Source organism: Belonocnema kinseyi, chromosome 4 (assembly GCF_010883055.1).
Source record: "Belonocnema kinseyi isolate 2016_QV_RU_SX_M_011 chromosome 4, B_treatae_v1, whole genome shotgun sequence".
Taxonomy (NCBI): domain Eukaryota; kingdom Metazoa; phylum Arthropoda; class Insecta; order Hymenoptera; family Cynipidae; genus Belonocnema; species Belonocnema kinseyi.
In genome coordinates, this window is record NC_046660.1 from 53,401,413 (window position 1) to 53,422,235 (window position 20,823).

The window sequence follows — 20,823 nt, forward strand, 5'->3', positions numbered from 1 at the left end:
TTTGAATGCAAGTTCAACATTTTTTTCAAAATCCATGTATTTCCATATCCGTAGATAAGTAAAGCCCAGTATAATAAAACTGGAATTTTTTCCCACCCTAAAATTAAAAATGTTCTAAAACATTCTTTTTTTTAGAATTATTTATCAAAGCTAGAATTTTTTGTCATTCGGATATTCTGGTCTGGTCGAGGTTTGGCGCTGATCAGCTATCCAAGAGCATAAAAGGTTTGATGTTCAATCAGCAATTTTTTTCACTATTAAAACAAGACTTTTTTCTGGTCACCTGCACTGTCTGGCCTGGTCTAGATTTGGTGCTGATCAGCTAAATATACTTGTAGTGGAAAATAATTTTTTTTTCCAAGTTATTAAACAAGTTCAGGACTAAATCAAGGCTGGCTAGCCAATAACTAGTGGCTGACCAGCCAAATAACTAGTAGCTGACCAACAAATTCCTAGTAGCTGACCAGCCAATACCTAGTGGCTGACCAGCTAATAACTAGTAGCTGACCAGCCAATTACTAGTGACTGACCAACCAGTAACTAGCGGCTGACCACACGGTCTGGCCTGGGGCTCGCAAAAAAAAACCTTACAGTTTTGAAAAGGTCCAGGTAGGCCCATTTGGTCAGCGTCAAGGCTGGAAGCGAGCCGGTCTGTTCTGGTCCAGGCCAGTACCACGCGGAATTAATCTTGGATCTTCAAAAGTGAATCATTTTGATCTGAAGTTGATAATCAGACGGATCTGCAAGGTTTAGATATCCGAAGTCTTACTGTGAATCCAACGATTTAAAAGTCAACGTTTCGAGAATACAGTTGGCTCTTTCAAATATAAAAATGACTTTTTTCTCAAATATCTTTGTTTAATTTGATTTTTCAGTATTTTTTTGTTTAAACTATAAATTTGTTAACATGCAGAAGTGATAGAAAAAATTCTTTTTCCACGGTGACTTGGCACGAAATGGTAAGCCTCGCATAAGGTTCGTCGCACGCGTGATTACCGATTTCATACATTCACCTACCCACGCTTGCATTATACCGATCCGCGAGACGGCAACTGCAGATACGAGCGTTAGATCGATCTAAATGTCAACCCTCTTCTTGACGCGTCACGAAAGCAGATGCAAAAGTAGATAGAAAGGAAAAATCGAGATATAACTTCGATTGCAAAGTACATTGTACGCTTACCGCATAGCATCATTTTTCTGCAAAAATCTAATTGCAATTAATCTTAGAAAGCTGATGAATATAAACATTTCACTGCCTAGATCATATAAATTGATAATGTGTCGAACCCGCAGACGATTTTGAATATTAATATGGTTTTTCTGATTTCTCCAGATGGAATTTATTAGCTCGCTTGTTTAGATTTTTTTATTGGACTGAAGAAGATATGCTTAATTTTTTAATTTGTATGCATGTCGTCAGAAAATATATTTGAATCGACACAAAAATAAATCCATTTTTTGTCTGTTTAACAAAAAATGATATTTAGAGATGGCTCAAGCCGCATGAATTTTAACACGTCTTTTCCATAAGCCAAAAAAACGTTTTTGTAAACTTTATTCGGAATCGTCAATATTAGGTGAATCGAGTTGAAACTCAAGATTTCTCTTCAAAATTAGCTACAAAATACGAATTAAATATTACATTTTGAATACTACCCCCATAAGCATGTTATATAGGCTCCGAAATAAAACCCCATAAGTGAAAAAATGGGTTTTGGCGAGTTTCTGGCGCTAATTATGAATCTTTGCGTTTTTTTAAATACAAATTGTTTCTGGTACGTACAACACTACTTTATAATGCTAATTGGATGTTGACATAAATTGTTCAAACCATTTATTATTATTGTTAATAATATTATCTTAGAATAATGCTAGAGAATTACAGTTTTTCACCAATTTTCCACTCGTTGTCCAATTTTTAATTATAGTGAGTTAATAGTTGATTAATGTTAACAAAAATAATTGTTTAAATAATTTATTCATATTGTTAATAATATTCTCTTTGAATAATGTTAGAAATTGCGGTTTCTTTTTTGAAAATTTCAACTTTTGGTCCACTGCTCACTTGGAGTAAGTTAATATTTAATTCAGTTTATCAAAAGTAATTGTTTAAACAAATTATTATTTATAACTATGGGGCCATTCACAAAATACGTGATAAATTTTTCAGGAACTTTATACCCCCCCCCCTGTGTGATGCTTTTACCATTAGTTATACAATGGAGAATGATACTTCGGCAGCCCCCCCCCCCCTAAACGTATCAAGTATTTTGTGAATGACTCCTATCTTGTCTTACAATAATGCTCGAAAGTTGCCGATTTTTTTGAAATTTCTAACTTTTTTCTCCCTTTTCACTCAGTGAGGTCATAATTAAGGCAAGTCAACTAAAATTATTGTTTAAATAATGTATTATTGTTTATAACTATCTTGTCCTATATTAATGCTAGATAATTGCGGGTTTTTTTTTCTGAAATTTTCAACTTTTTGTCCTCTTTTTTGTTAGAATAAGGCAGTAATTAATAAAACCGAACAAGCCTAATTACTGAAGCAAATTATTATTATCACTGATGCTGGAAGTTTTGGATTATTTTCTCAAATTTATAACTTTTTGATCACTTTTCATCAGTATGGTAATAATTAATCCAAGTTAAACAAAAATATAAAGGTGGTAGTAATTGATTTGTTATTTTTTTTTATTTTCATTTAATCCTTTATCTTTATAAATCGGTCTAATTCGAAAAACAAATTAAACAAAAATAGTTGAATAATAAATTTAATGTTTTATAACTGTCTTTTCTTAGATGAGTGCTAGAAAGTTGTGGTTTTTCTTTAATCTTTAACTTTGCTTTGTTTTCTTATTTATAAACAAATAAGAAATAAAAATGAGAGCAAGTTAAACTTTAAACAATCTCTTCCTTTTTCTGAATATATTTTTCTGAAATAGAACAGATATTTTAAAGTTACTATTTCTCAACCAAGCTTTTTTGTTAAAAAATTAATATTTTTGGTTGAAAATTGATTTGTTTTGGTAAAAAGAATTCACCTTTTTGGTAAAAAATGATTAAACCTTATTAGTTGAAAGTTCATGTATTTAACTGAAAATTGAACTATTTTGTTAACGTTAGTTTTACATTCTCCCCATAATGAGAAGTTTTTTTTTATGTGAAAACTGACCATCATGGATTTCTTTAAATCTCCACGTTTCGAGACGCCCTGAACCCGAAAAAAAAACCGGTTTTACGATGGTATCTGTCTGTCGTTGTCGTCTGTATACCGGATAAACTTTGAAATACTAATCGGATTAAGTTGCAATTTGGCACACAGTTTCTGAGACGAAAAAGAAAGACCGAGTTCGTTAACCAACTATTTTGAATAAACATGGAAAAAGTTAGAGCATTTTCAACATTTTTGAGACCATTTTTTTTTTAATTCGATATAAAGCTACTCCCAGTACTCAGAAAGTCTTAACAATTTATCCTCACGACTTTTCTAGATAAAAGGAAAAGTATCAGAATTTTAGCATTTAAGAAAATTAAAAAAAAGGAAAAAGAAGTTTTAAGCCAAATAAATTAAATTTCTGGACAAACGACACAAGGTAGGAAAAAAAATTAAACACAAGTGGTTCACCCAAAAAAGAGCTACACATTTGTTATTAATCATTTTTTATGGAACGCGTAGTTTTGATTATTATTACTAAAAAAAATAATAAAAAAATTTAATTTTTCGACAAACGACACAGGCTATGAAAAAAAATGAATAGACAAAAGTTGCTCATCCGAAAAGAGCTACAAATTTGTTATGAATACTTTTTTGATAGGAACGTAGTTTTTTTATCGTAAAAAATAACATTAAGAATAAAAAATTTTTTTTTTTTTGAAAAACGACACAACCTATAAGAAAAAATAGACAGAAGCTGTTCACCCAAAAAGTATATACACATTTGTTATTAATAATTTTTTGATATAACAAGTAGCTTTTTTTTTAATTATACAAAATAAGATTGAAAATTAAAATTTTAGTTTTTGGAAAAACGACACAAAATACGAAGAAACCCGAGAAGACGCAATTTTTTACCAAAAGGTATTGACAAATTCGTTATAAACTTTTGTTATCAAAATACAATAAAAAAATTTTTTTAAATAACTTTTTGAAAAAATGATACAAACTACAATAACATGTTATTTTTTCAAATTTTTCCCCTAAATTATATTTACAAGTTTTCTTAGGACCACATTATGCTAGTATGAGTATTTTGGTTATAACCGTAAAAAATAAACAAATTAGATTTATGGAAAAATTACACAAGTTGCAATAAAAAGTTAAGAAAAAAAAGTTTTTTTTAATAGGATGCTCACTTTTTAAAATTTAAAAACATGACAATGAATTTTCAGGGTAGATAAGAATAAAATGTAATGCAAAGTAAAGAACAAATATTAAAGTCATCATGATAAATGAAATTTAAACTTTATTTTGCAATATCTGTATAAGGAGTTCTAGGCCGAGGTACAGAAATAAATGTACAATACACATTTCATATAAGTATTGAACATATGTATAAAAGTTCGAATTTAGGACAAAATCGAGTGCGAAGCACGAGATACTTGGTAAGAATGTTGTAGTTAAAACCAAAGGAGCTTTAACGAAAGAGAATTAACAATCAACAAATTACAGTTGTGGATGCTTTGACCTATAATTTTAAAAGATTTGTGCATACTGCACAAACATTATCAAGCGCGAAGTGGCAGACAAATATATTATCGAGCGCAAAGCGCGAGAACCAAAAGTCCCGCGCCAACTGTTGTTTGGAAGTTCTTATCTCTTGTAGCAGAAAAGTCGTCTTTTTTTGTTAAAAATTCCTTTGTATATAAAAAATTTAACTGTTTGGTTAAAAATATGACTATTTTAACGATTTTATATTGTTTTGCATGGTCACATTTAAATGACCTGGCACACTTACGGTAATTGCAAGTCATTTTTTAAGTACAAGTTGACACTATAATATGAGAGCAATTTAAGATGAATTTCAAGACTATGTATCTTGTAAAATTGAGCAATTATTCTTCGGCTAACTTTTGTTTGTTGTCTTTACAGTACTGGAATGGAAACTAGCAGTGGTTGTTATCAGTCGCACACAAAGTAACACGCTTGGCTAAGCTAACAGGTATACAATGAATTATTAATCTAACTATAAATTGCATATTCATCTCATTTAGTTAGTTGAAAGTATTAAAAACAAGTAAGATCAATATTAAAATTAGAATTTATTATGTGGATTTATCGAAAACTAAATTTCGAAAATTTAATTTTGTGTAATTTAGCAGGTTTCTGACACCTATGGCACATATTAAATTTAAAAAAAAAACTTTTTATCCCAATATTTTATATCATAAACCGAAAAGTTCAAAAAAAAATTAGTAGCTTGTAGTCGACTTTAATTAAAATCCCAGTTGGTGCGCAGAAACGTTTTTCAGAAATACGTCATTCATATTTTTCTTTCTTATCTTCGCAAGGTCAGAAAGAAGTGATGAACGTTGAAAAAATACATGATTATTATCGTCAATAAAAACAGAATAATGTAAATTTTTTAATGTTTGTATAGCAAACAATAATTGTAGCTCGTTTCACCTTTCGTCTCAAGTCCTCAAAAATCCATCTTCTTCAGAGAAAAAAAATATTATGCTCTCAAAAATTTCCAAATTATTTTTAATTCAATAATCATAAAGTCCATTTTGTAATAATAAAATTAAATTGAAGGAAATAAGACTCGTCAGGAAAGAATTATAAACAAAATTTTGGACTTGAGGACGACAATTGATATTTGACAAATAGGACCGTTTTTTGGCTTTTTCGAAAAAATATTTTTTTTCATTGAAAGTCACCTCTTCATTTTTAATGCAATTAGAAAATAAAAAGTAAAAACTGATCAGACTTGGCGTCTGAACAGCCAATATAAGGATTTTGTTTTTTAAGAAATATAAAAACTATTTAAAAAGATTTTCAAAGAAGCATTGAAGACGAACAAGTACGGAAAATGATATTTTTATAGTATCTTCATAATCGATTTCAATTTTACTCGTTATTTTTTATTGAATATGGAACGCATGAACCAAATATTTACTTGTTTTTTCCTCTAATATTTCCACGATGAGGAGTGCTAAATTGACCTCGAAACATGTTGGTTCTTAGTAATATAAAGAAGCGGAAAAAACAATAAGAAGAAAAGTGAGATGTTGATTTGCATGACTATTTATTTTTCTTTGTTATATATTAATTTTCGGAAAAACACTTTACTCGTTTTAAGGTAGTTTGATCAATTCTCTTACACAAGTTGACTTTTTTTATTTCATGTTTTAAAGTTTTTTTTTCAAAATTGACTACTCGGAAACATTAAGCATTCAATAATTTTAATGAATAATTACAAATAATTTTGGTTTTCGGTCAACTATAATGAAAAATAGTTTTTTTTAATACCCTGCACTTAAAATAAAAAAAAATTATCACCCTAGCTGCTAGAGAAAGAAGTTGTATTCAACTTCTAGACCCTAAAAATAAAATTCCAAAATGTGTTGTATATTTCTTACCTAAAATTTAAGATATGTTTTTTCCAGATCTTTCAGGTAAATAATTGCAAAAAAAAGTTACATTATTATAGCTGGCGAGAAAAGCCATCTTTTTCAAACCCCTAAATCTAAATGATTGAAAAAACAACAAAATGTGTTCCGAGTATCCTAACTTAAATCTAAAGCACGAATTTTCTAGATTTTGATAGCAGGTGATTGACAAGAAAGTTCCATCCCTCTACCTCTAGATACAAGCAGTTGTTTTCAACCCCTAAATCTCCAAAATCGACAAAAAAATCGAAAATGTTTTTCAAGTCTTTTTGACTTAAATATAAAGCATGTATTTTATAGATTTTGATTTCCAATAATAGCAAAAAAAATTTTATTTCCTGTATCCAGCAGGGAAGCAGTCGTTTACAACCCCTAAATCTAAAAAAAATGGAAGAAAATTTCTAAAATGTTTTAAAAGTTTCTTAAATCAAGTACAAGGCATATATATTTTACGAGTTTGTTGCAAAATAATTGCAAAAACAAGTTTGCAAAAACTAAGTTTCCTAAGTAAAAGCAGATGTACATATTTGGTAAATTTTCATAGTTATTATTTTCCAAAAAGAAAGTTTGATTCCTGTAGCTGCCAGGGAAAGTAGTCGTTTTCAACCTCAGTATATCAAAAATTGAAAAAAATTATAAACCGTGTTTCAAGTTTTTTTACCTAAAATCTAAAGCGCGAATTTAGTATATTTTAATAGTAAATAATTAGAAAAAAAGTTTTATCCCCCTACTTGAAGGGAAAAGAAGTCATTTTGAATACTCATATGACAAAAATCAGAAAATGTTTTCAAATGTCTTCAAAGTTTTTTAACTAAAATCAGAGACACGAATTTTGTCAATTTTAATACTAATTAATTTCAAAAAAATTGTATCCCTAGCTGTTTATTTGACCTAAAAACTAGAGCATGAATTTTGTAGAGTTTGGTGGCATATAGAGGAAAAAAAGTTCAAGGTTCAAAGTTGCCGGGGAAAGCAGTCTGGTTTAACCCTTCGAATTCACCCCCTAAACGAATGCTTTTTCTGACAGCTAGGGGAATCAAACTTGTTAATCATTTATTTGACATCAAATTCCACAAATACTTTAGAATTTTTTTTCATTTGTTGAGATGTAGGAGTAGAAAACCATTACTTTTTCCCACAGCTAGAGGAGTGAAACTTTTGTTGGTATTATTTTTTATAAAAACCTACAACATGCATGCTCTAAAATTTTGGTAAAGAAAACTTGGAACACATTAAAATTCTTTTTATTTTTGAAACAAAGGAATGAAAAACGACTACTTTCCCTGAAAGCTATGGGAGTGAAATTTTTTTTCAATTATTTACTATCAGTCTCTAAAATATGCACGCTCTAAATTGTAAGTAAAAGAAACTTGTAACATTTTTAAAATGTTATTTTTTTAACATATGAATTTAAAAGCGCTGCTTTCCCCAACAGCTAGGCGAATGGAACTTTTTTTGTAATTATTCACTATCAGAATCTAGAAAACTTACGCTCTAAATTTTAGGTAAAATAAGCTAAGAACACATTCACAAATTTTTAAATTTTTAAATTAAAATAAAAATTTTATTTTTTATTTTTGAAACATTATTAAGATAAAAAAATACATTTTTTAGGGTAAATTATATTTAGCCAAACCTTTTCAATAAAGAGAATAAAGTAAAATCGTAATTGTTATTATATAATTAAAGACGGATTTAAGTATCGTAAAAACAAACAAAAAAGGTTGATAAACGCCACTACGAAAGAAGGTTAATTAAGGTTAAAAAGTTGCGCGTGCACTCAGAAAAATTGATTATACCGTTTATGATCTTACATTTTAAAATTTGTGGCAAAAGTCTATAAATATTTAACCTTACGATCTGGATATTAATTTTTTTACTCCTGGGCTACAAAATTTTATATGTAAATTTTACGGCTTAATATCCATAGACTGATGTCCCGCATTTTTAAATTTTAAAACATAAACGATGTAATAATCGTTAGAGATCATTACTTCTATTTAAAACTATCTATGAGAATGAGATTATTAATTCAAATTGATGTGCATTCACTGTTTTTGATTTTTTTCGAAATCGAATTTTTTAGTGATCGGGTCCCTTTTTGACAAACGGCTTCAATTATTATCTAAAAAAATCTAGATTATTCATGCTAGCAATTTTGGAAAAAAACAGCGTGTCCCGGTTATTTACTTGTTTTTTTCGGCCGTACATATTAAATTTTATATTATTAGGGTATTTAAAAATATAGATTTTGTAATGTATAGTGTCGAGTGAAAATGAATACACTTATATAACAATTTTTAATTATTTTTGGCTTTCTTATTGGTTAATAATTCTTATACATAATTTTAAATGTCTTTGGTATAAGCAATTCATTAATTAATAATTATTGAAGAGTAATTACAAGAAACTATTACTAATATTTTATTATGTCAGTTTAATTATAATTACACGTGCTTACAACATAGTTAAATTAAAATTAAAAAGATTTTTTCAACCAGTTACATTTTTAACCAAAAAGAAGTAGATTTTTACCAAAACAGAAGAATTTTTTACAAAATAGGTTAATTCCTCAACACAAAAATATTAATTCTCTACAACAACAAAAAGTTAATATTTTACCAAAAAGACGAATTTTCAACTAAAATGATAAATATTTATTTAAAAAATTAATTTTTAAGAAAGGAGTTCAACTTTAAACTAAATAATTGAATTTTCAAATGAAAAATTGAATTCTCGGCAATAAATGTAATATTCAAATTTTCCGCGAAAAAGACGAATTTTCAACCGAAAAACTTAATTTCCTAACAAAAGCAGACATTTTTAACACAATTCGTCAATTTCTGACTAAAAAAGATTCGTTTTTAATAAAAAATTGAATACTTATTTTTGAGTTAAAAAAATTTTAACAACGACAAAAAAATCAAATTTTAACAAAGCAGCAGAATTTTCAAACCTGAAAAATAGTATTTTTAACAAGTTACAATTAAGTTCAACTTTAAAAGACGAAATTTTTACAAAATAGTCGTATTCCTAATCAAAATGGAATAATTTTCAATCAAATAATTGCATTTTCAACAAAAAAGATGACATTTCTATCAGGAGAAGAATTTTCAAACATCTTTTAAAATTACTCAAATTATTCATCAAATTTTGAGACATGTTTCGAAATAGAAAAATTTCCTCAAAATATTTCAGATTTTGTTTTAAATGTTTAGAAGTCTTTTGAAAATTTGTTAAAATTTTTGTTTTTAAAATAAATAAAAGCTTTCAAAACTTCTAAATATATTTCAATGTGATTCGAATGTATTTTTATTATTTTTTAAATCGCATAAATTTCTAAACCTAAAAATCTTTTTAAGTTATTGGTATAAAAATCGCCCCTTTCCTATAGTAATGCTAGACCAATTATTTTTTTGTGGATTAGTTTTTTTTAATAGAACCAGGTATTTAAAATATTTTTTTAATTTTCCATATGGATCCTATTAAATGTACATTTTTCTGCAAGTAGTTAATGAGACCCTTCTTGTTAAAATTAACATTTTTTAAACATTAGCAAAATAGTACAAATACTTTATACCAAAAACATGGAATAATATTTTTAAAAAAGATTCCTATTAAAGTTGAGGTACTATTTGCTCATAAATAAAAAGAGAAAAAATAGCTGAAAATTTAAGAAAAAACTGAAACTATCTAGGATTACTCTATAACTGAATATAGTTGTAAAAAATAATACATTTTCTAAAGAATTATTATTTTTAAATTGAATTAATTAGTACCTCACTAAGTAAAAAGTGTACACAAAGTCAAAATATTTCGAAGATAGTTTTAAACAATAATAATTTGTTTAAATCATTATCTTTGTTAATTTGCATTAACTAGCACCTTCACCTTGCTGAAAAATGGACTCAGAGTTTAAAATTTCAGAAAAAAACCTCAACATCCTGGCTTTTTCAAAGATAATAATAATAAAACAATCATCGATTGTTTAACAATTTATTTTTGTTAATTTTAGTTCATTATTATCTGACTCTAATTAAAAAGTGGTCCAAAAGTGGAGATTTCCACAATAGACCGCAAATTTCTAGCATTATTCGGAGAGAATATTGTTATAAGTAGTAATACATTGTTTAAACAAATATTTTTTTAATGTGAATTGATTATTGCCTCTGTTCAACTGTAAAGTTGAAAGGAAGTTAAACAATTCAGAAAAAACGCGACTTTCGAACTCTATATTCTAAGAGAAAATTGCTATAAACAATAATAAACGATGTACACTATTTATTTAAATATATAATTATCAGTATAAAGTAATATTTGATACATTTCAACAAATTGTACTAATAGAAACATCAAAAAATAATATGTAACGACGACATTTTGCACATCCCAATATGTCACTCATGGGTTTTTTTGGGACCCTATAAAACAGATGGGGGTGAAATTTAAAAAGTAATTTCTTATTTGTGTTCCATAATTAATTGTGAAGAAAAATGCTAAGAGTCAACTCGGTACAACTAATATTCACGATCCTAAATAAAATTTACAAAAACAAATTTTTTTCAGTTGGGAAATGCTCATTAAATTTCACTGGACTTGCGCCACTTTTGGACCACCCTGCTACAAACTCAGCAAAAACTGTTTTTTATTTTTCGTTTCACATAAATGCTCCAAACTTCAATTTAATTTCTTAAATCATACAAAATATTTGAAATCCTTTTCCATGTTTGTATAACTGGGACACGACCTCCCCGCATTCCCCAGATTCCACTAGCTTATACCTCAAGTAAAAAATGCACTTAAAACGCTATGCCAAAGGAAAAAAGTAAATGCAGAAATTATATTCCCATGCTTCTGGCCGAAGTTACAGGTGGAACCAGATCAGAAACGCATTAGGGGAAACACAGGTGGACCCGGAGGTGGCAATGGACTGGTTTGGAGGGGTTATACACGGATGGAGTATTCTCTGTTGGAGGGGATTCAACCTAGTGGGTGATGGTGGAGTAGCTCGGGGGGATTGCAGGGGAATACCCGCAACAAGTAGTCGTTTACAGTTATAGTCAGTCCGTATCGGGCGCTCGGTCAGCTGAGACCCGCTCGTATTCGTTCGAAACACATTGATCCAGTAAACCGGTGGCGGCCACGTCGCGTCAATCTAAAGTGTTTCAAAGTGCCTTCGTTTCGTCGTTTCAAATTTACCCCTTCTGCATTTACCCCAAGGACAAACCCCAACCTCAAAGGAATTTTGTGCTTAATTACCAACCACGCAGAAAACATAAAATCGGCTTAAAAGTCGAACGGAAACTGCACAATTAACGGTACGTCAAAAACGAACCGAGAGCCTACCAACATTCCTCAGATCAAAGAATTCGAGAATTAAAAGACATCCAAACAACCAACTAACATCAAAGAATTCATATATAGTGGGGAATTTAGTGGTTCGCAAGTCCAATTTTCTTCCGAACTTGAAAAATTACACTAAAGAGGCTATGCCTTTCAAAAAGATGGTCTAGAGGAAAGATGTGCTCGGTTGACAAGAAGTAGCTTCAATCTTCCGCGGAAATAATTACTTTTATTCAAGTGAAATTGCGTTTCCATTTACTCTTAATAACTACCAATCTTCAAAGTCTTATTTACATAAATTTCAAAGGGAAGAGAAACTTGTACAGGTTTAGTAAAAACCCATGACGTTCTTCCAACTTCTTTTCTTTGCATTTTTAAACTTGTCCACATTCTGTGGAGATAATTGATATTTGAGGGAATTCGAGATGCGGTAAAACAGGTTGGGTATTTTTACTGAGATAGCCGATGGGATTCGCGCAATCCGGGGAATCCCCATCGCAATCTTAGTGCTAAACTGTTTAGTGAACAGCTATCATCCGAAGAAGAATTATCAAGCTAAACAATTCTGGTCTATTGGTGTTGCAAGTTATCGTTTTCGATTTTCTCGAGAGCCGTTCAATGATCCTTTGACATTCCAAACACTGGATTTCAATCTGGCTGCTTCGATCAGCCATTGTCAGAGAACCCGGATTACAAATTTCTCGCACACAGTCACTTTCTCCGAGCAAATAACTAACATCACGGCTAGAATTAATGTATTCACTTTACCGTGCTAAAAACGCGACGATCGAAACGAATCATCCTGAATAATTCACCCATTTAAACTTCAATCTTTCATATTTCAATAGAATAAAAACTCAATTATTCCGAGCTAAATCCAAAATTGTTATTTGCCAAATTCAAAAATAAAAGTTCTAACTTTGTAGTGTAAATTCTGAATTCATTCTTGAAACATCTTTTCTGATTTCACAGTGCAGTCTTTCCTGAGTGATTAGAGTAAATGACAGTATTTAAGAGTAAACGAGCACTGTGATGTAATGATAATCGCATACAAACAATTCGCTAAGAATGCATCGATTTTTCGTATCTCCTGTATAATCTAATCCAGTTTGATCAAGTCCTTACGTAAAAGGCAATCTTTAAGGAGAGATATATTTCAAGAGAAATTCTGATTTATTGTCACCCGAAATTGAAAAAAGTTGATTACTTCTTGAGTGGAATAAATTGGTCGATTTGTAGGGAATGGTAGAGCATGGAAAATGAAAATAAGAGTATCGGTGCTTGCAAACAGGAAGACAAATAAGAGGGCGATTTTTATCGAATGTAAGAGAAATTCGCTCGAGTTTCACTGCCTCTATATCCTTCTTTTCGAACAGGTTGCTATGGCATCAACTCCACAATTTTTAATTGTATTATCTTTATGATATCACATTCTACAATTAGAGAAACCGCTCCTTCTCTAAATGCAAAAGATTTATAAGAACCTGTATTTCGTTATTCAGAAAGATTCAAGTCATTTTTATTTTGGAGATATGGTACGAACGAAGTACAATTTTTATCGAGGAGTAATTTATCAAATATACCGAGAAATTAATTTCGTATTTCATAAAATATTGATTTTCTTATATCAAATGAAAGTAGTAAATTGCTTATTCATGGTATAGAACTGTCTAAGAACTAGGTAGCTGTGACACTTTTTGTTGCTACTGATTAAAAACTGTTTGAACAGGTAACACAAGTTTATATAACTTCCGTAGCATGATTGTGAAAAGAAAAACAAACGAAGTAAAAATATTACTTGTTTTTTTTTGACATCTTAAAATTGTCGCATTCATACCATGTTATTACAGTAAATTAAAAATTTTCCTTATAACATACTTTTCCTGTTCGAGAAACAAAACAGAAGAAAGTCTAAGTGAGAAGTAGATAATTCAATAAAAAGAATGACAGTTATCCACTTGTCGTTCTAAAGTCTTCAAATGATTTATGTTCGACAGTGAGAGTCACTTCACGTCAAATCGTTCAATTCTTGACTCTCCAAGCTTCATTATGCTAAATAAACAAATTATAATGTAGGCGAGTTCTAAGTTATAAGCAACTACATTAGTGACACTAGTTTTCCTTATTTGCTTCTAGAATGATTAGTCCATCTATTGATCATCGTTTATTGTATATCATTATCTGATGAACATCTTTTCAAAGCCAGTAATTGAAGAGTCGGTGTTTCTCATTAACTGATGAACATTTTATAAGAAACTTGCCTAGCACTAATATTCTTGTTTATAAAATAAAGCTACAAAACTTTTATTCGGGTATACTGATATTTTCATGAACAATTAATCTTAAAGATCAGTGAATCGAGTCCTATAATTTGAAATATTTTTCGCAATCCAGTCGTTACTAATTTCCTGATTCCTACATCTTTTTCTGTAAACTCTAATTTTCTCGAGGCAGCGAAAGGCGGATTCACAGCCGAGTTGTCTGCAACCGGAGACTTCTGATTCCCGCGATTCATACATGAGAATCTCTTTTCATTCATGAATTCATATCGAGTCTACGACACTCATTAATTAAGAAAACAAAGTGTGCTTCACTATGAACGCGACTTTTCCTCTGTTTCTAAATGAAGAATGCATCAGAAACTTTTTTTGTTAAAGACTGAGGTGATCTAAAATATCTAATCGGAACTCCCGATATCCCTCAGGCGAAGCGTTTTGTTGGCTTTTGTCCCACAAATAGATTATGCTTATCGAAAAACAATAAATAATGGATCAAATTGGAGAGTGCTTAATGCAGATTTATTTTCAAAGTAATCAAGTTTTCGCGAAGCTGTCGCCTGATAGAGGTAATCAAGCATGAACCTTGCACTCGAATACGTGTTTAATTGAGATTGTCGAAATTCTCGTTTTCTTTAATCTGGTAGCTTGCCGAATTAATGACAGCTAAGCTCACAAAACGATTGTTTTTTTAGAAACGAGAAATCGCAGCTGAGATGCAGCCAATCTCGTCCCTAAGGCGCCGACAGAGAGTACATCGGATAAAGAGGATAATGCGTGTGTTGAAATAAAGAATTGAACTTTTCGTTCGATACTGCAGTCCTTGTTTGGGGACATTAGTTGGTGAATAATAATCAATACCTTCGTTAGAAACTGTGTCTAAAGACTGTGAAAGAAGAACTGATAAGGAATTAAGTGTGCAGTGATTTTGCGTCAAAATTTCGTTTATGCAATCGCGATCTCGGAGAAGCATCTGACCTTATCGAGAGCGAGGACAGAGCATTGAACGAGGAAATCAGAACGTTTTTAATCTTAAGATTCAGTATCTTTCGATGGACGATTTCCCGAGCTAACTGAACGTGCATCAACCCATACACGTCACACAGCAAACTTCAAATAAAACTTAAGGTAATTTAAACTATTTTGTTTTAATCCGTACAGTCTGCAGGCGCTGCCACAGACTAATGTACTTCAAACAAGTCAAAAAGTGACTAATTTAAGCTCAAGAGTGAGTAAAAGTGATTACTCTTCATAAAAAATAGAGACCTCTGAAGCTAACAGGAACACTATTTAATTAAAATTTTCGATTACATTACACATTTAATTTCTCGTCTTGAATTTAAAAAAATATATTAAATACTATTCCGGAATTCGGTGGTGAAAACCAAGTTCACAGTTGATAGAATAAATTTTACAACAACAGAAAATTTTTAATTAATTTAATTACAAGCTAAATAAATATTTAACACTCAACTTCTGTGTTGATAACTTGATGCTTTACAATTAGAACTATAAAACCAGAAACTTATGAAATTAAGTTTTTTAATTTCAATATTGCAGTATTCACAGCCTAAAATTTTCTGAAAATCTTCTAAGTAAACCTTTTGAAATTTAACAAAAAATAGGTAAATTTTTAATCAAAAATATTAATTTTTTAATGAAAACGCACAATTTCTTAACAGAACGTATCAATTCTCAACCAAATAATTCAATTCTCCACGAAGAAAAAAATTTAACCAAAAATGAAATGGTTTGTTTTCAGTTAAAACCATTCATTTTTAAACAAAAAAATTAATTTTCAACGAAACTTATGAATCTTCAATAAAAAAAATTAGTTTTTTTTTATATAGTAATTCAACTTTCAACCAAGTAGTTAAAGTTTCAACCAAAAATGATATATTCTCGACAAAATATGCAAAAGATAATATAGGAACTAAAAAATACAAATATTCAACAAAGCAGTTGAATTCCAAACCAGAATAGATTATTAATTTTTAATTAAATAGTTGCATTTGTAACCAAAAATATTTTTTTCTGTCTAAAAAGACGAATGTTGAGCAAAGTACATGAATTTTCAACCAAATAGTTGAAATTGCTACTAAAGAAGATACATTTTTTATAAAAAAAGAGTAGTTAAATTCACAGTTAAAAAATTAATGATAAAAAACGAATTTTTAACAGAATAGTTCAATATTCAATCTAATCACTTAACTTTCAACTAAAATTATGAATCTTCAGTCAAAAATTTACTTTTTAGTTTATTTTAATTTAAAAAAAAACATATATGTATATATATATATATATATAACTTTTACCAGAATTTAGATGAACTGTAAAAAAGTCGACTTTCGACCAAGAAAACTGGACTTTTGACTCAAGTGTTTAATTTAAAAAAAAAAGTTAATTTTATACCATAAGAAAATGTTTTCGAAAATCTTTGACTTTCAATCTCTAAGATATAGATTTTTATTTTGAAAGTTCATTTTTAACCGAGACAGCTAAATTTAAAAAAATACATAGTTTTATTTTCAATAAAAAAAATAATTAATTTTCTACCAAAAGGGCGATTTTTTAACAAAAAAGTAGAGTTTTTAATATAAAAAGTCGAATTTTTTAGAACAAATTTGACTTTCATCACGAAAAGATAAATTTGTAACATAAAATTTAATTTTCAACCAAACAGTTGCACTTTCAATGAAAAGGTACAAATATTCAACAAAAAAGTTGGATTTTTAACCAAATAGTTACATTTTTAATTAAATGGTCGAAATCTCAAAGAAAAAAAAGTTAAACTAAAACCAAAAACAGTTTCATTTTTAACCAAACGGTTACATTTCCAAGCCAAAAATACGAATTTTTTATAAGACAGTTGTATTTTTGACACAAAAGGTAATTTTTGATTAAAAATTTATTTTTCCTTCAAAAAGTATCATTTTTCTAACGAAAATGACAAATTCTGAATAAAGAAGTTTAATTTCCAACTACAAAATATGACGTTTTAGCATTATAGTGGAATTTTCAATAAAATAATTCAATTTCCGTGCAAATAACAAAAATTGTACCCAGGAAAAACTAATTCTAAAAGAAAAATATTATATATTAGACTTTTCAATTGAAAAGAACTGTGTAGTCTAATATTGAAAAGCATTTTAATACCTAGATTATTAAATGCGTACAAAGATTTATTATTTTTAGATAAAATGTAAAATTAGATAGATTAAAGTGACTAAAGTGGCATTTTCCTTACAAAAGTGAATTTAGTAACTTTTTCTTAAAAATGTTACTAAAAGGTTAATTAAAAAAGTGACTCAAGTATGTGGCAGCCCTGTGTACAATGTAAAAAGGAATACGTAAAACGGTTATAATTTAAAAGTTATTTTGACTAAATTCAGTGAAATTTATCTGAACTTAAAACTATTAAAATGAAAAAAAATCCAGTATCGAGCTAAAGTGTTATTGACCTGAGGCCACAAAATTTTCATTTAAAAAAGTTATCCAATTTCGAGGAATTAAATGTAGAAGTTGGAAATAATTTACACAGGCCGCTGTGTCACTAACCGCAGCTCGACTGCAGATTATGATAAAAAATGCAATTTTCAGTTCCAATAAAAAATAGAAACTCACCACCGAGATATTGAGTTTCTAATGCGGGTAAACAAAGTTTCATTTAAAGAAAGTGAGCCAATTACGGGAATTTCGAGATTAAAATTTCATCGATTTTTAAAATCGACTTTGCACAGAGATTAAAAATCGAATTTTTCAAATAAAAAAATTATTTATTTAAAAAATGATCTGTTTCGATGAAATCAAAATTGACCCAAAAAATAAGAGAGTATATCTTTTTTATTCAACGATAATATTTTAAAGAGGCTGAAAGGTTAAAAAATTATTACTGCGTTACAACTTTAACAAAATTTGGATTAAAATTTTATTTTCATTGTATCAAAAAAATAATATTTTGCTTGAATACAGATTAATTTTACTGAATTTAATCCAAAAGAATTTGAAAGTGTTACAATTTTAAGTATTATTTTTTTACTATGCGCTCTTCGAAAATACAAGAAAAGTATATTTATATTAGCGAGATGACTCCACTACTTGTTTTTTAATTCATAAGATAAATTACATTATCACAGAAAATATCCGAGTTTTTTTATCCTAACTTCAGACAAGTTACGTTGCAACGTTTTAATACTGGCGAAAATAATATTTATCCGCCGCCAGATAAATTTGACAGCTGCATGAAACAGTATTCAGCTACACGTTTATACGCGGATCGATAAAAATTATCGGTCAGCGGATAAAAATTTCATTTTAAGGTATCACAATTTTAAATAGATAATTATATTTTAAAACTGATTTTTAAACAAATATCCTTTAAAATAGGTGATTTTTCCGCAACCAAATCACAATTAGAAAAAAATGTTTGTAAACCTAATTCTAGAATTTGAAGAAGCATTTTCATTTTTATCTCCAGGAAGGAAGTATCGTCTTTAAAAAGTGGAATTTTTTAGCCTAATTTAAAAAGACATTGTAATAAATTTTGTATAGAGGCGTAAAAAGCTTCAAGAAGTTAAGAAAAAACCTTAAGTCGATTTTCCTGCAAATAATTAAATGGTTCTTTCAGTTTTCTCCTATCTCGCACATTTCAACAAATTGTTTGAATAAAAATGGTTTGAACAATTTGAAAGTCAATATTTTCATCACAATGTGCGGTGGAATTTTAGAGAAGTTAATAAAACGTGTTTGAAAAAGTAGCATTTACATCTTATTTACGTGATACTCTTCAAATTCTAAATTTTTTATTAATTATAAGCAATTTTGTTCAAATCAACAAATGTTTTTTTTAGTTTAATTGAGGCAAAAAGTTATTTTATTAAACGAGTACCGTTTAATGAAAAAAATTAATAAAAAAGGTATATATATATATATATATATATATATATCTAATAAATATTGAACGAAAGTGCCCTCTAACAGTAGCGCCATTTCTTTAGCAACTTTTCTAGTCATTTTTGTGTTAAAAATTTTTTTTAAGGTAGCATAAAAAACTGAAGAAGATCAAAGAATAAAAAATAGATAAACAACAGAGTTAAAAAGCGTATATTAGAATTTTTAAATGTGTTTTCACCAGTACAGAACCCCATCCTAATCGTTTTTGTATGCAAATAAAAAGAAATAATTTAAAAACACAAAACGAGTATTTGAAAAATATACTTTCTGTGTTTTTGTTTCCTTATACTTTTAAATATGTTTCCAGTATAATTTTATACGTTAAAAACTCTCAGATGTTAAGCAAATTTATTAATGTCATCTAGAAAAAGATTGTAGTGTAAAAAATAGAGTCATTGAAAAAGTTATTATTCACCAAAATAAACAAATCATGAAGATAACAATTATTTCGAATGCGCAGTTTGCTAATATGTAAAGTCAAGTCAAACAACAACGATCTCCAATTAAATTAAACTTTATGAGAAGGTCCTAATTTACGATATTTTGTTGAAAATAAACTTTCTTGTTGAAAATTTAAAAATTTGATTGGAATTTTGTTCCTTCCTTGACAGGAAAGATTCTACTGGTTGATAACTTAAAAGTTTTGTTGAAAAATGGTCTTTTTTGTATGAAAATTAAAATATTTTGGTGGAAAAATTAACTATCTAATGAAAAATTCGTTTCTTTTTGGATGAAAAATAATTTATTTAACTGAAAATTCAACTATTCAATTCTTATTTTAAATTAATCCTTTTTATTTGCAAATTCATGTATTTGGTAAAAATTCACCTTCTTTGGTAGATAATTACTATTCTTGCTTGAAAATTAATCTTTTTAGTTGAAAATTCCTTTTTTTTAACAGAAAAGGTTATTAAAAATTCATTTTTTGCACGGAGATGCATCATTTTAGTTTTGTGGTTAAAAATTTATTTTCTAACTAAAATTTGAACTAATTTGTTCATAATTTAACTTTCTGGTTGAAAATTTATGCTTTGTTGAAAATTAAACACTTTTGTTGATAAGTCAACTTTTTCGTTTGAAATTAGTGGTTTTGGTTGAGCATTCAATTATTTTGTTGAAAGTTTTTTTTTTCTTGGTTAAAGTCAACTCTTTTTAATTTATAATTAAAATCTGTGTTAATTTGAATATCAAGTATTACATTTTTCATGGAAAATTCATTTTTTATAGTTAAAAATTAATTAACAATTTAACTATTTGGTTGAAAAATCGCCATTTCTCAAATGAAAATTTAATTTTTTAATTGAATTTTTAACTGTTTTACTAAAAGATTCATCATTTTGGTTCAAAATTTAATTATTGGATTAAAAATTAATTTATTTTGTAGAAAAGTAAAAAATTATGTGAGGTTCATTTTTTTGGTTCAAAAATCATTTGTTCTGTTAAAAATTCGTGGCTTTCGGTAAAAAATTGAACTACTATGTTAAAAAATTAAACTATTTGGTTGACAATAAACCTTTTTTTGTTGCAAATTCACGTTTTTTTATTTATTTTTTTTTGTTGAAAATTAAACTATTTGGTTAAACATTAGTCTATTTTCTTGAAAATTAAACATGTATGTTCAAAAGTATCCTTTTTG

The 20,823-nt window shown here is 28.5% G+C and overlaps 1 protein-coding gene across 1 annotated transcript in view; it reads left to right on the forward strand.

Annotated features, from left to right (window-relative positions):
- Nucleotides 1–11,693: 11,693 nt before the first annotated feature.
- LOC117171345 (protein dimmed-like) overlaps nucleotides 11,694–20,823 on the forward strand; it is an 82,156-nt gene continuing 73,026 nt past the window's right edge. Inside the window, exons 1-2 of the mRNA XM_033358580.1 lie at nucleotides 11,694–11,933; nucleotides 14,930–15,362. The gene's annotated coding sequence lies outside the window, so the exon portion shown is untranslated. The remainder of the gene's footprint in view (nucleotides 11,934–14,929; nucleotides 15,363–20,823) is intronic.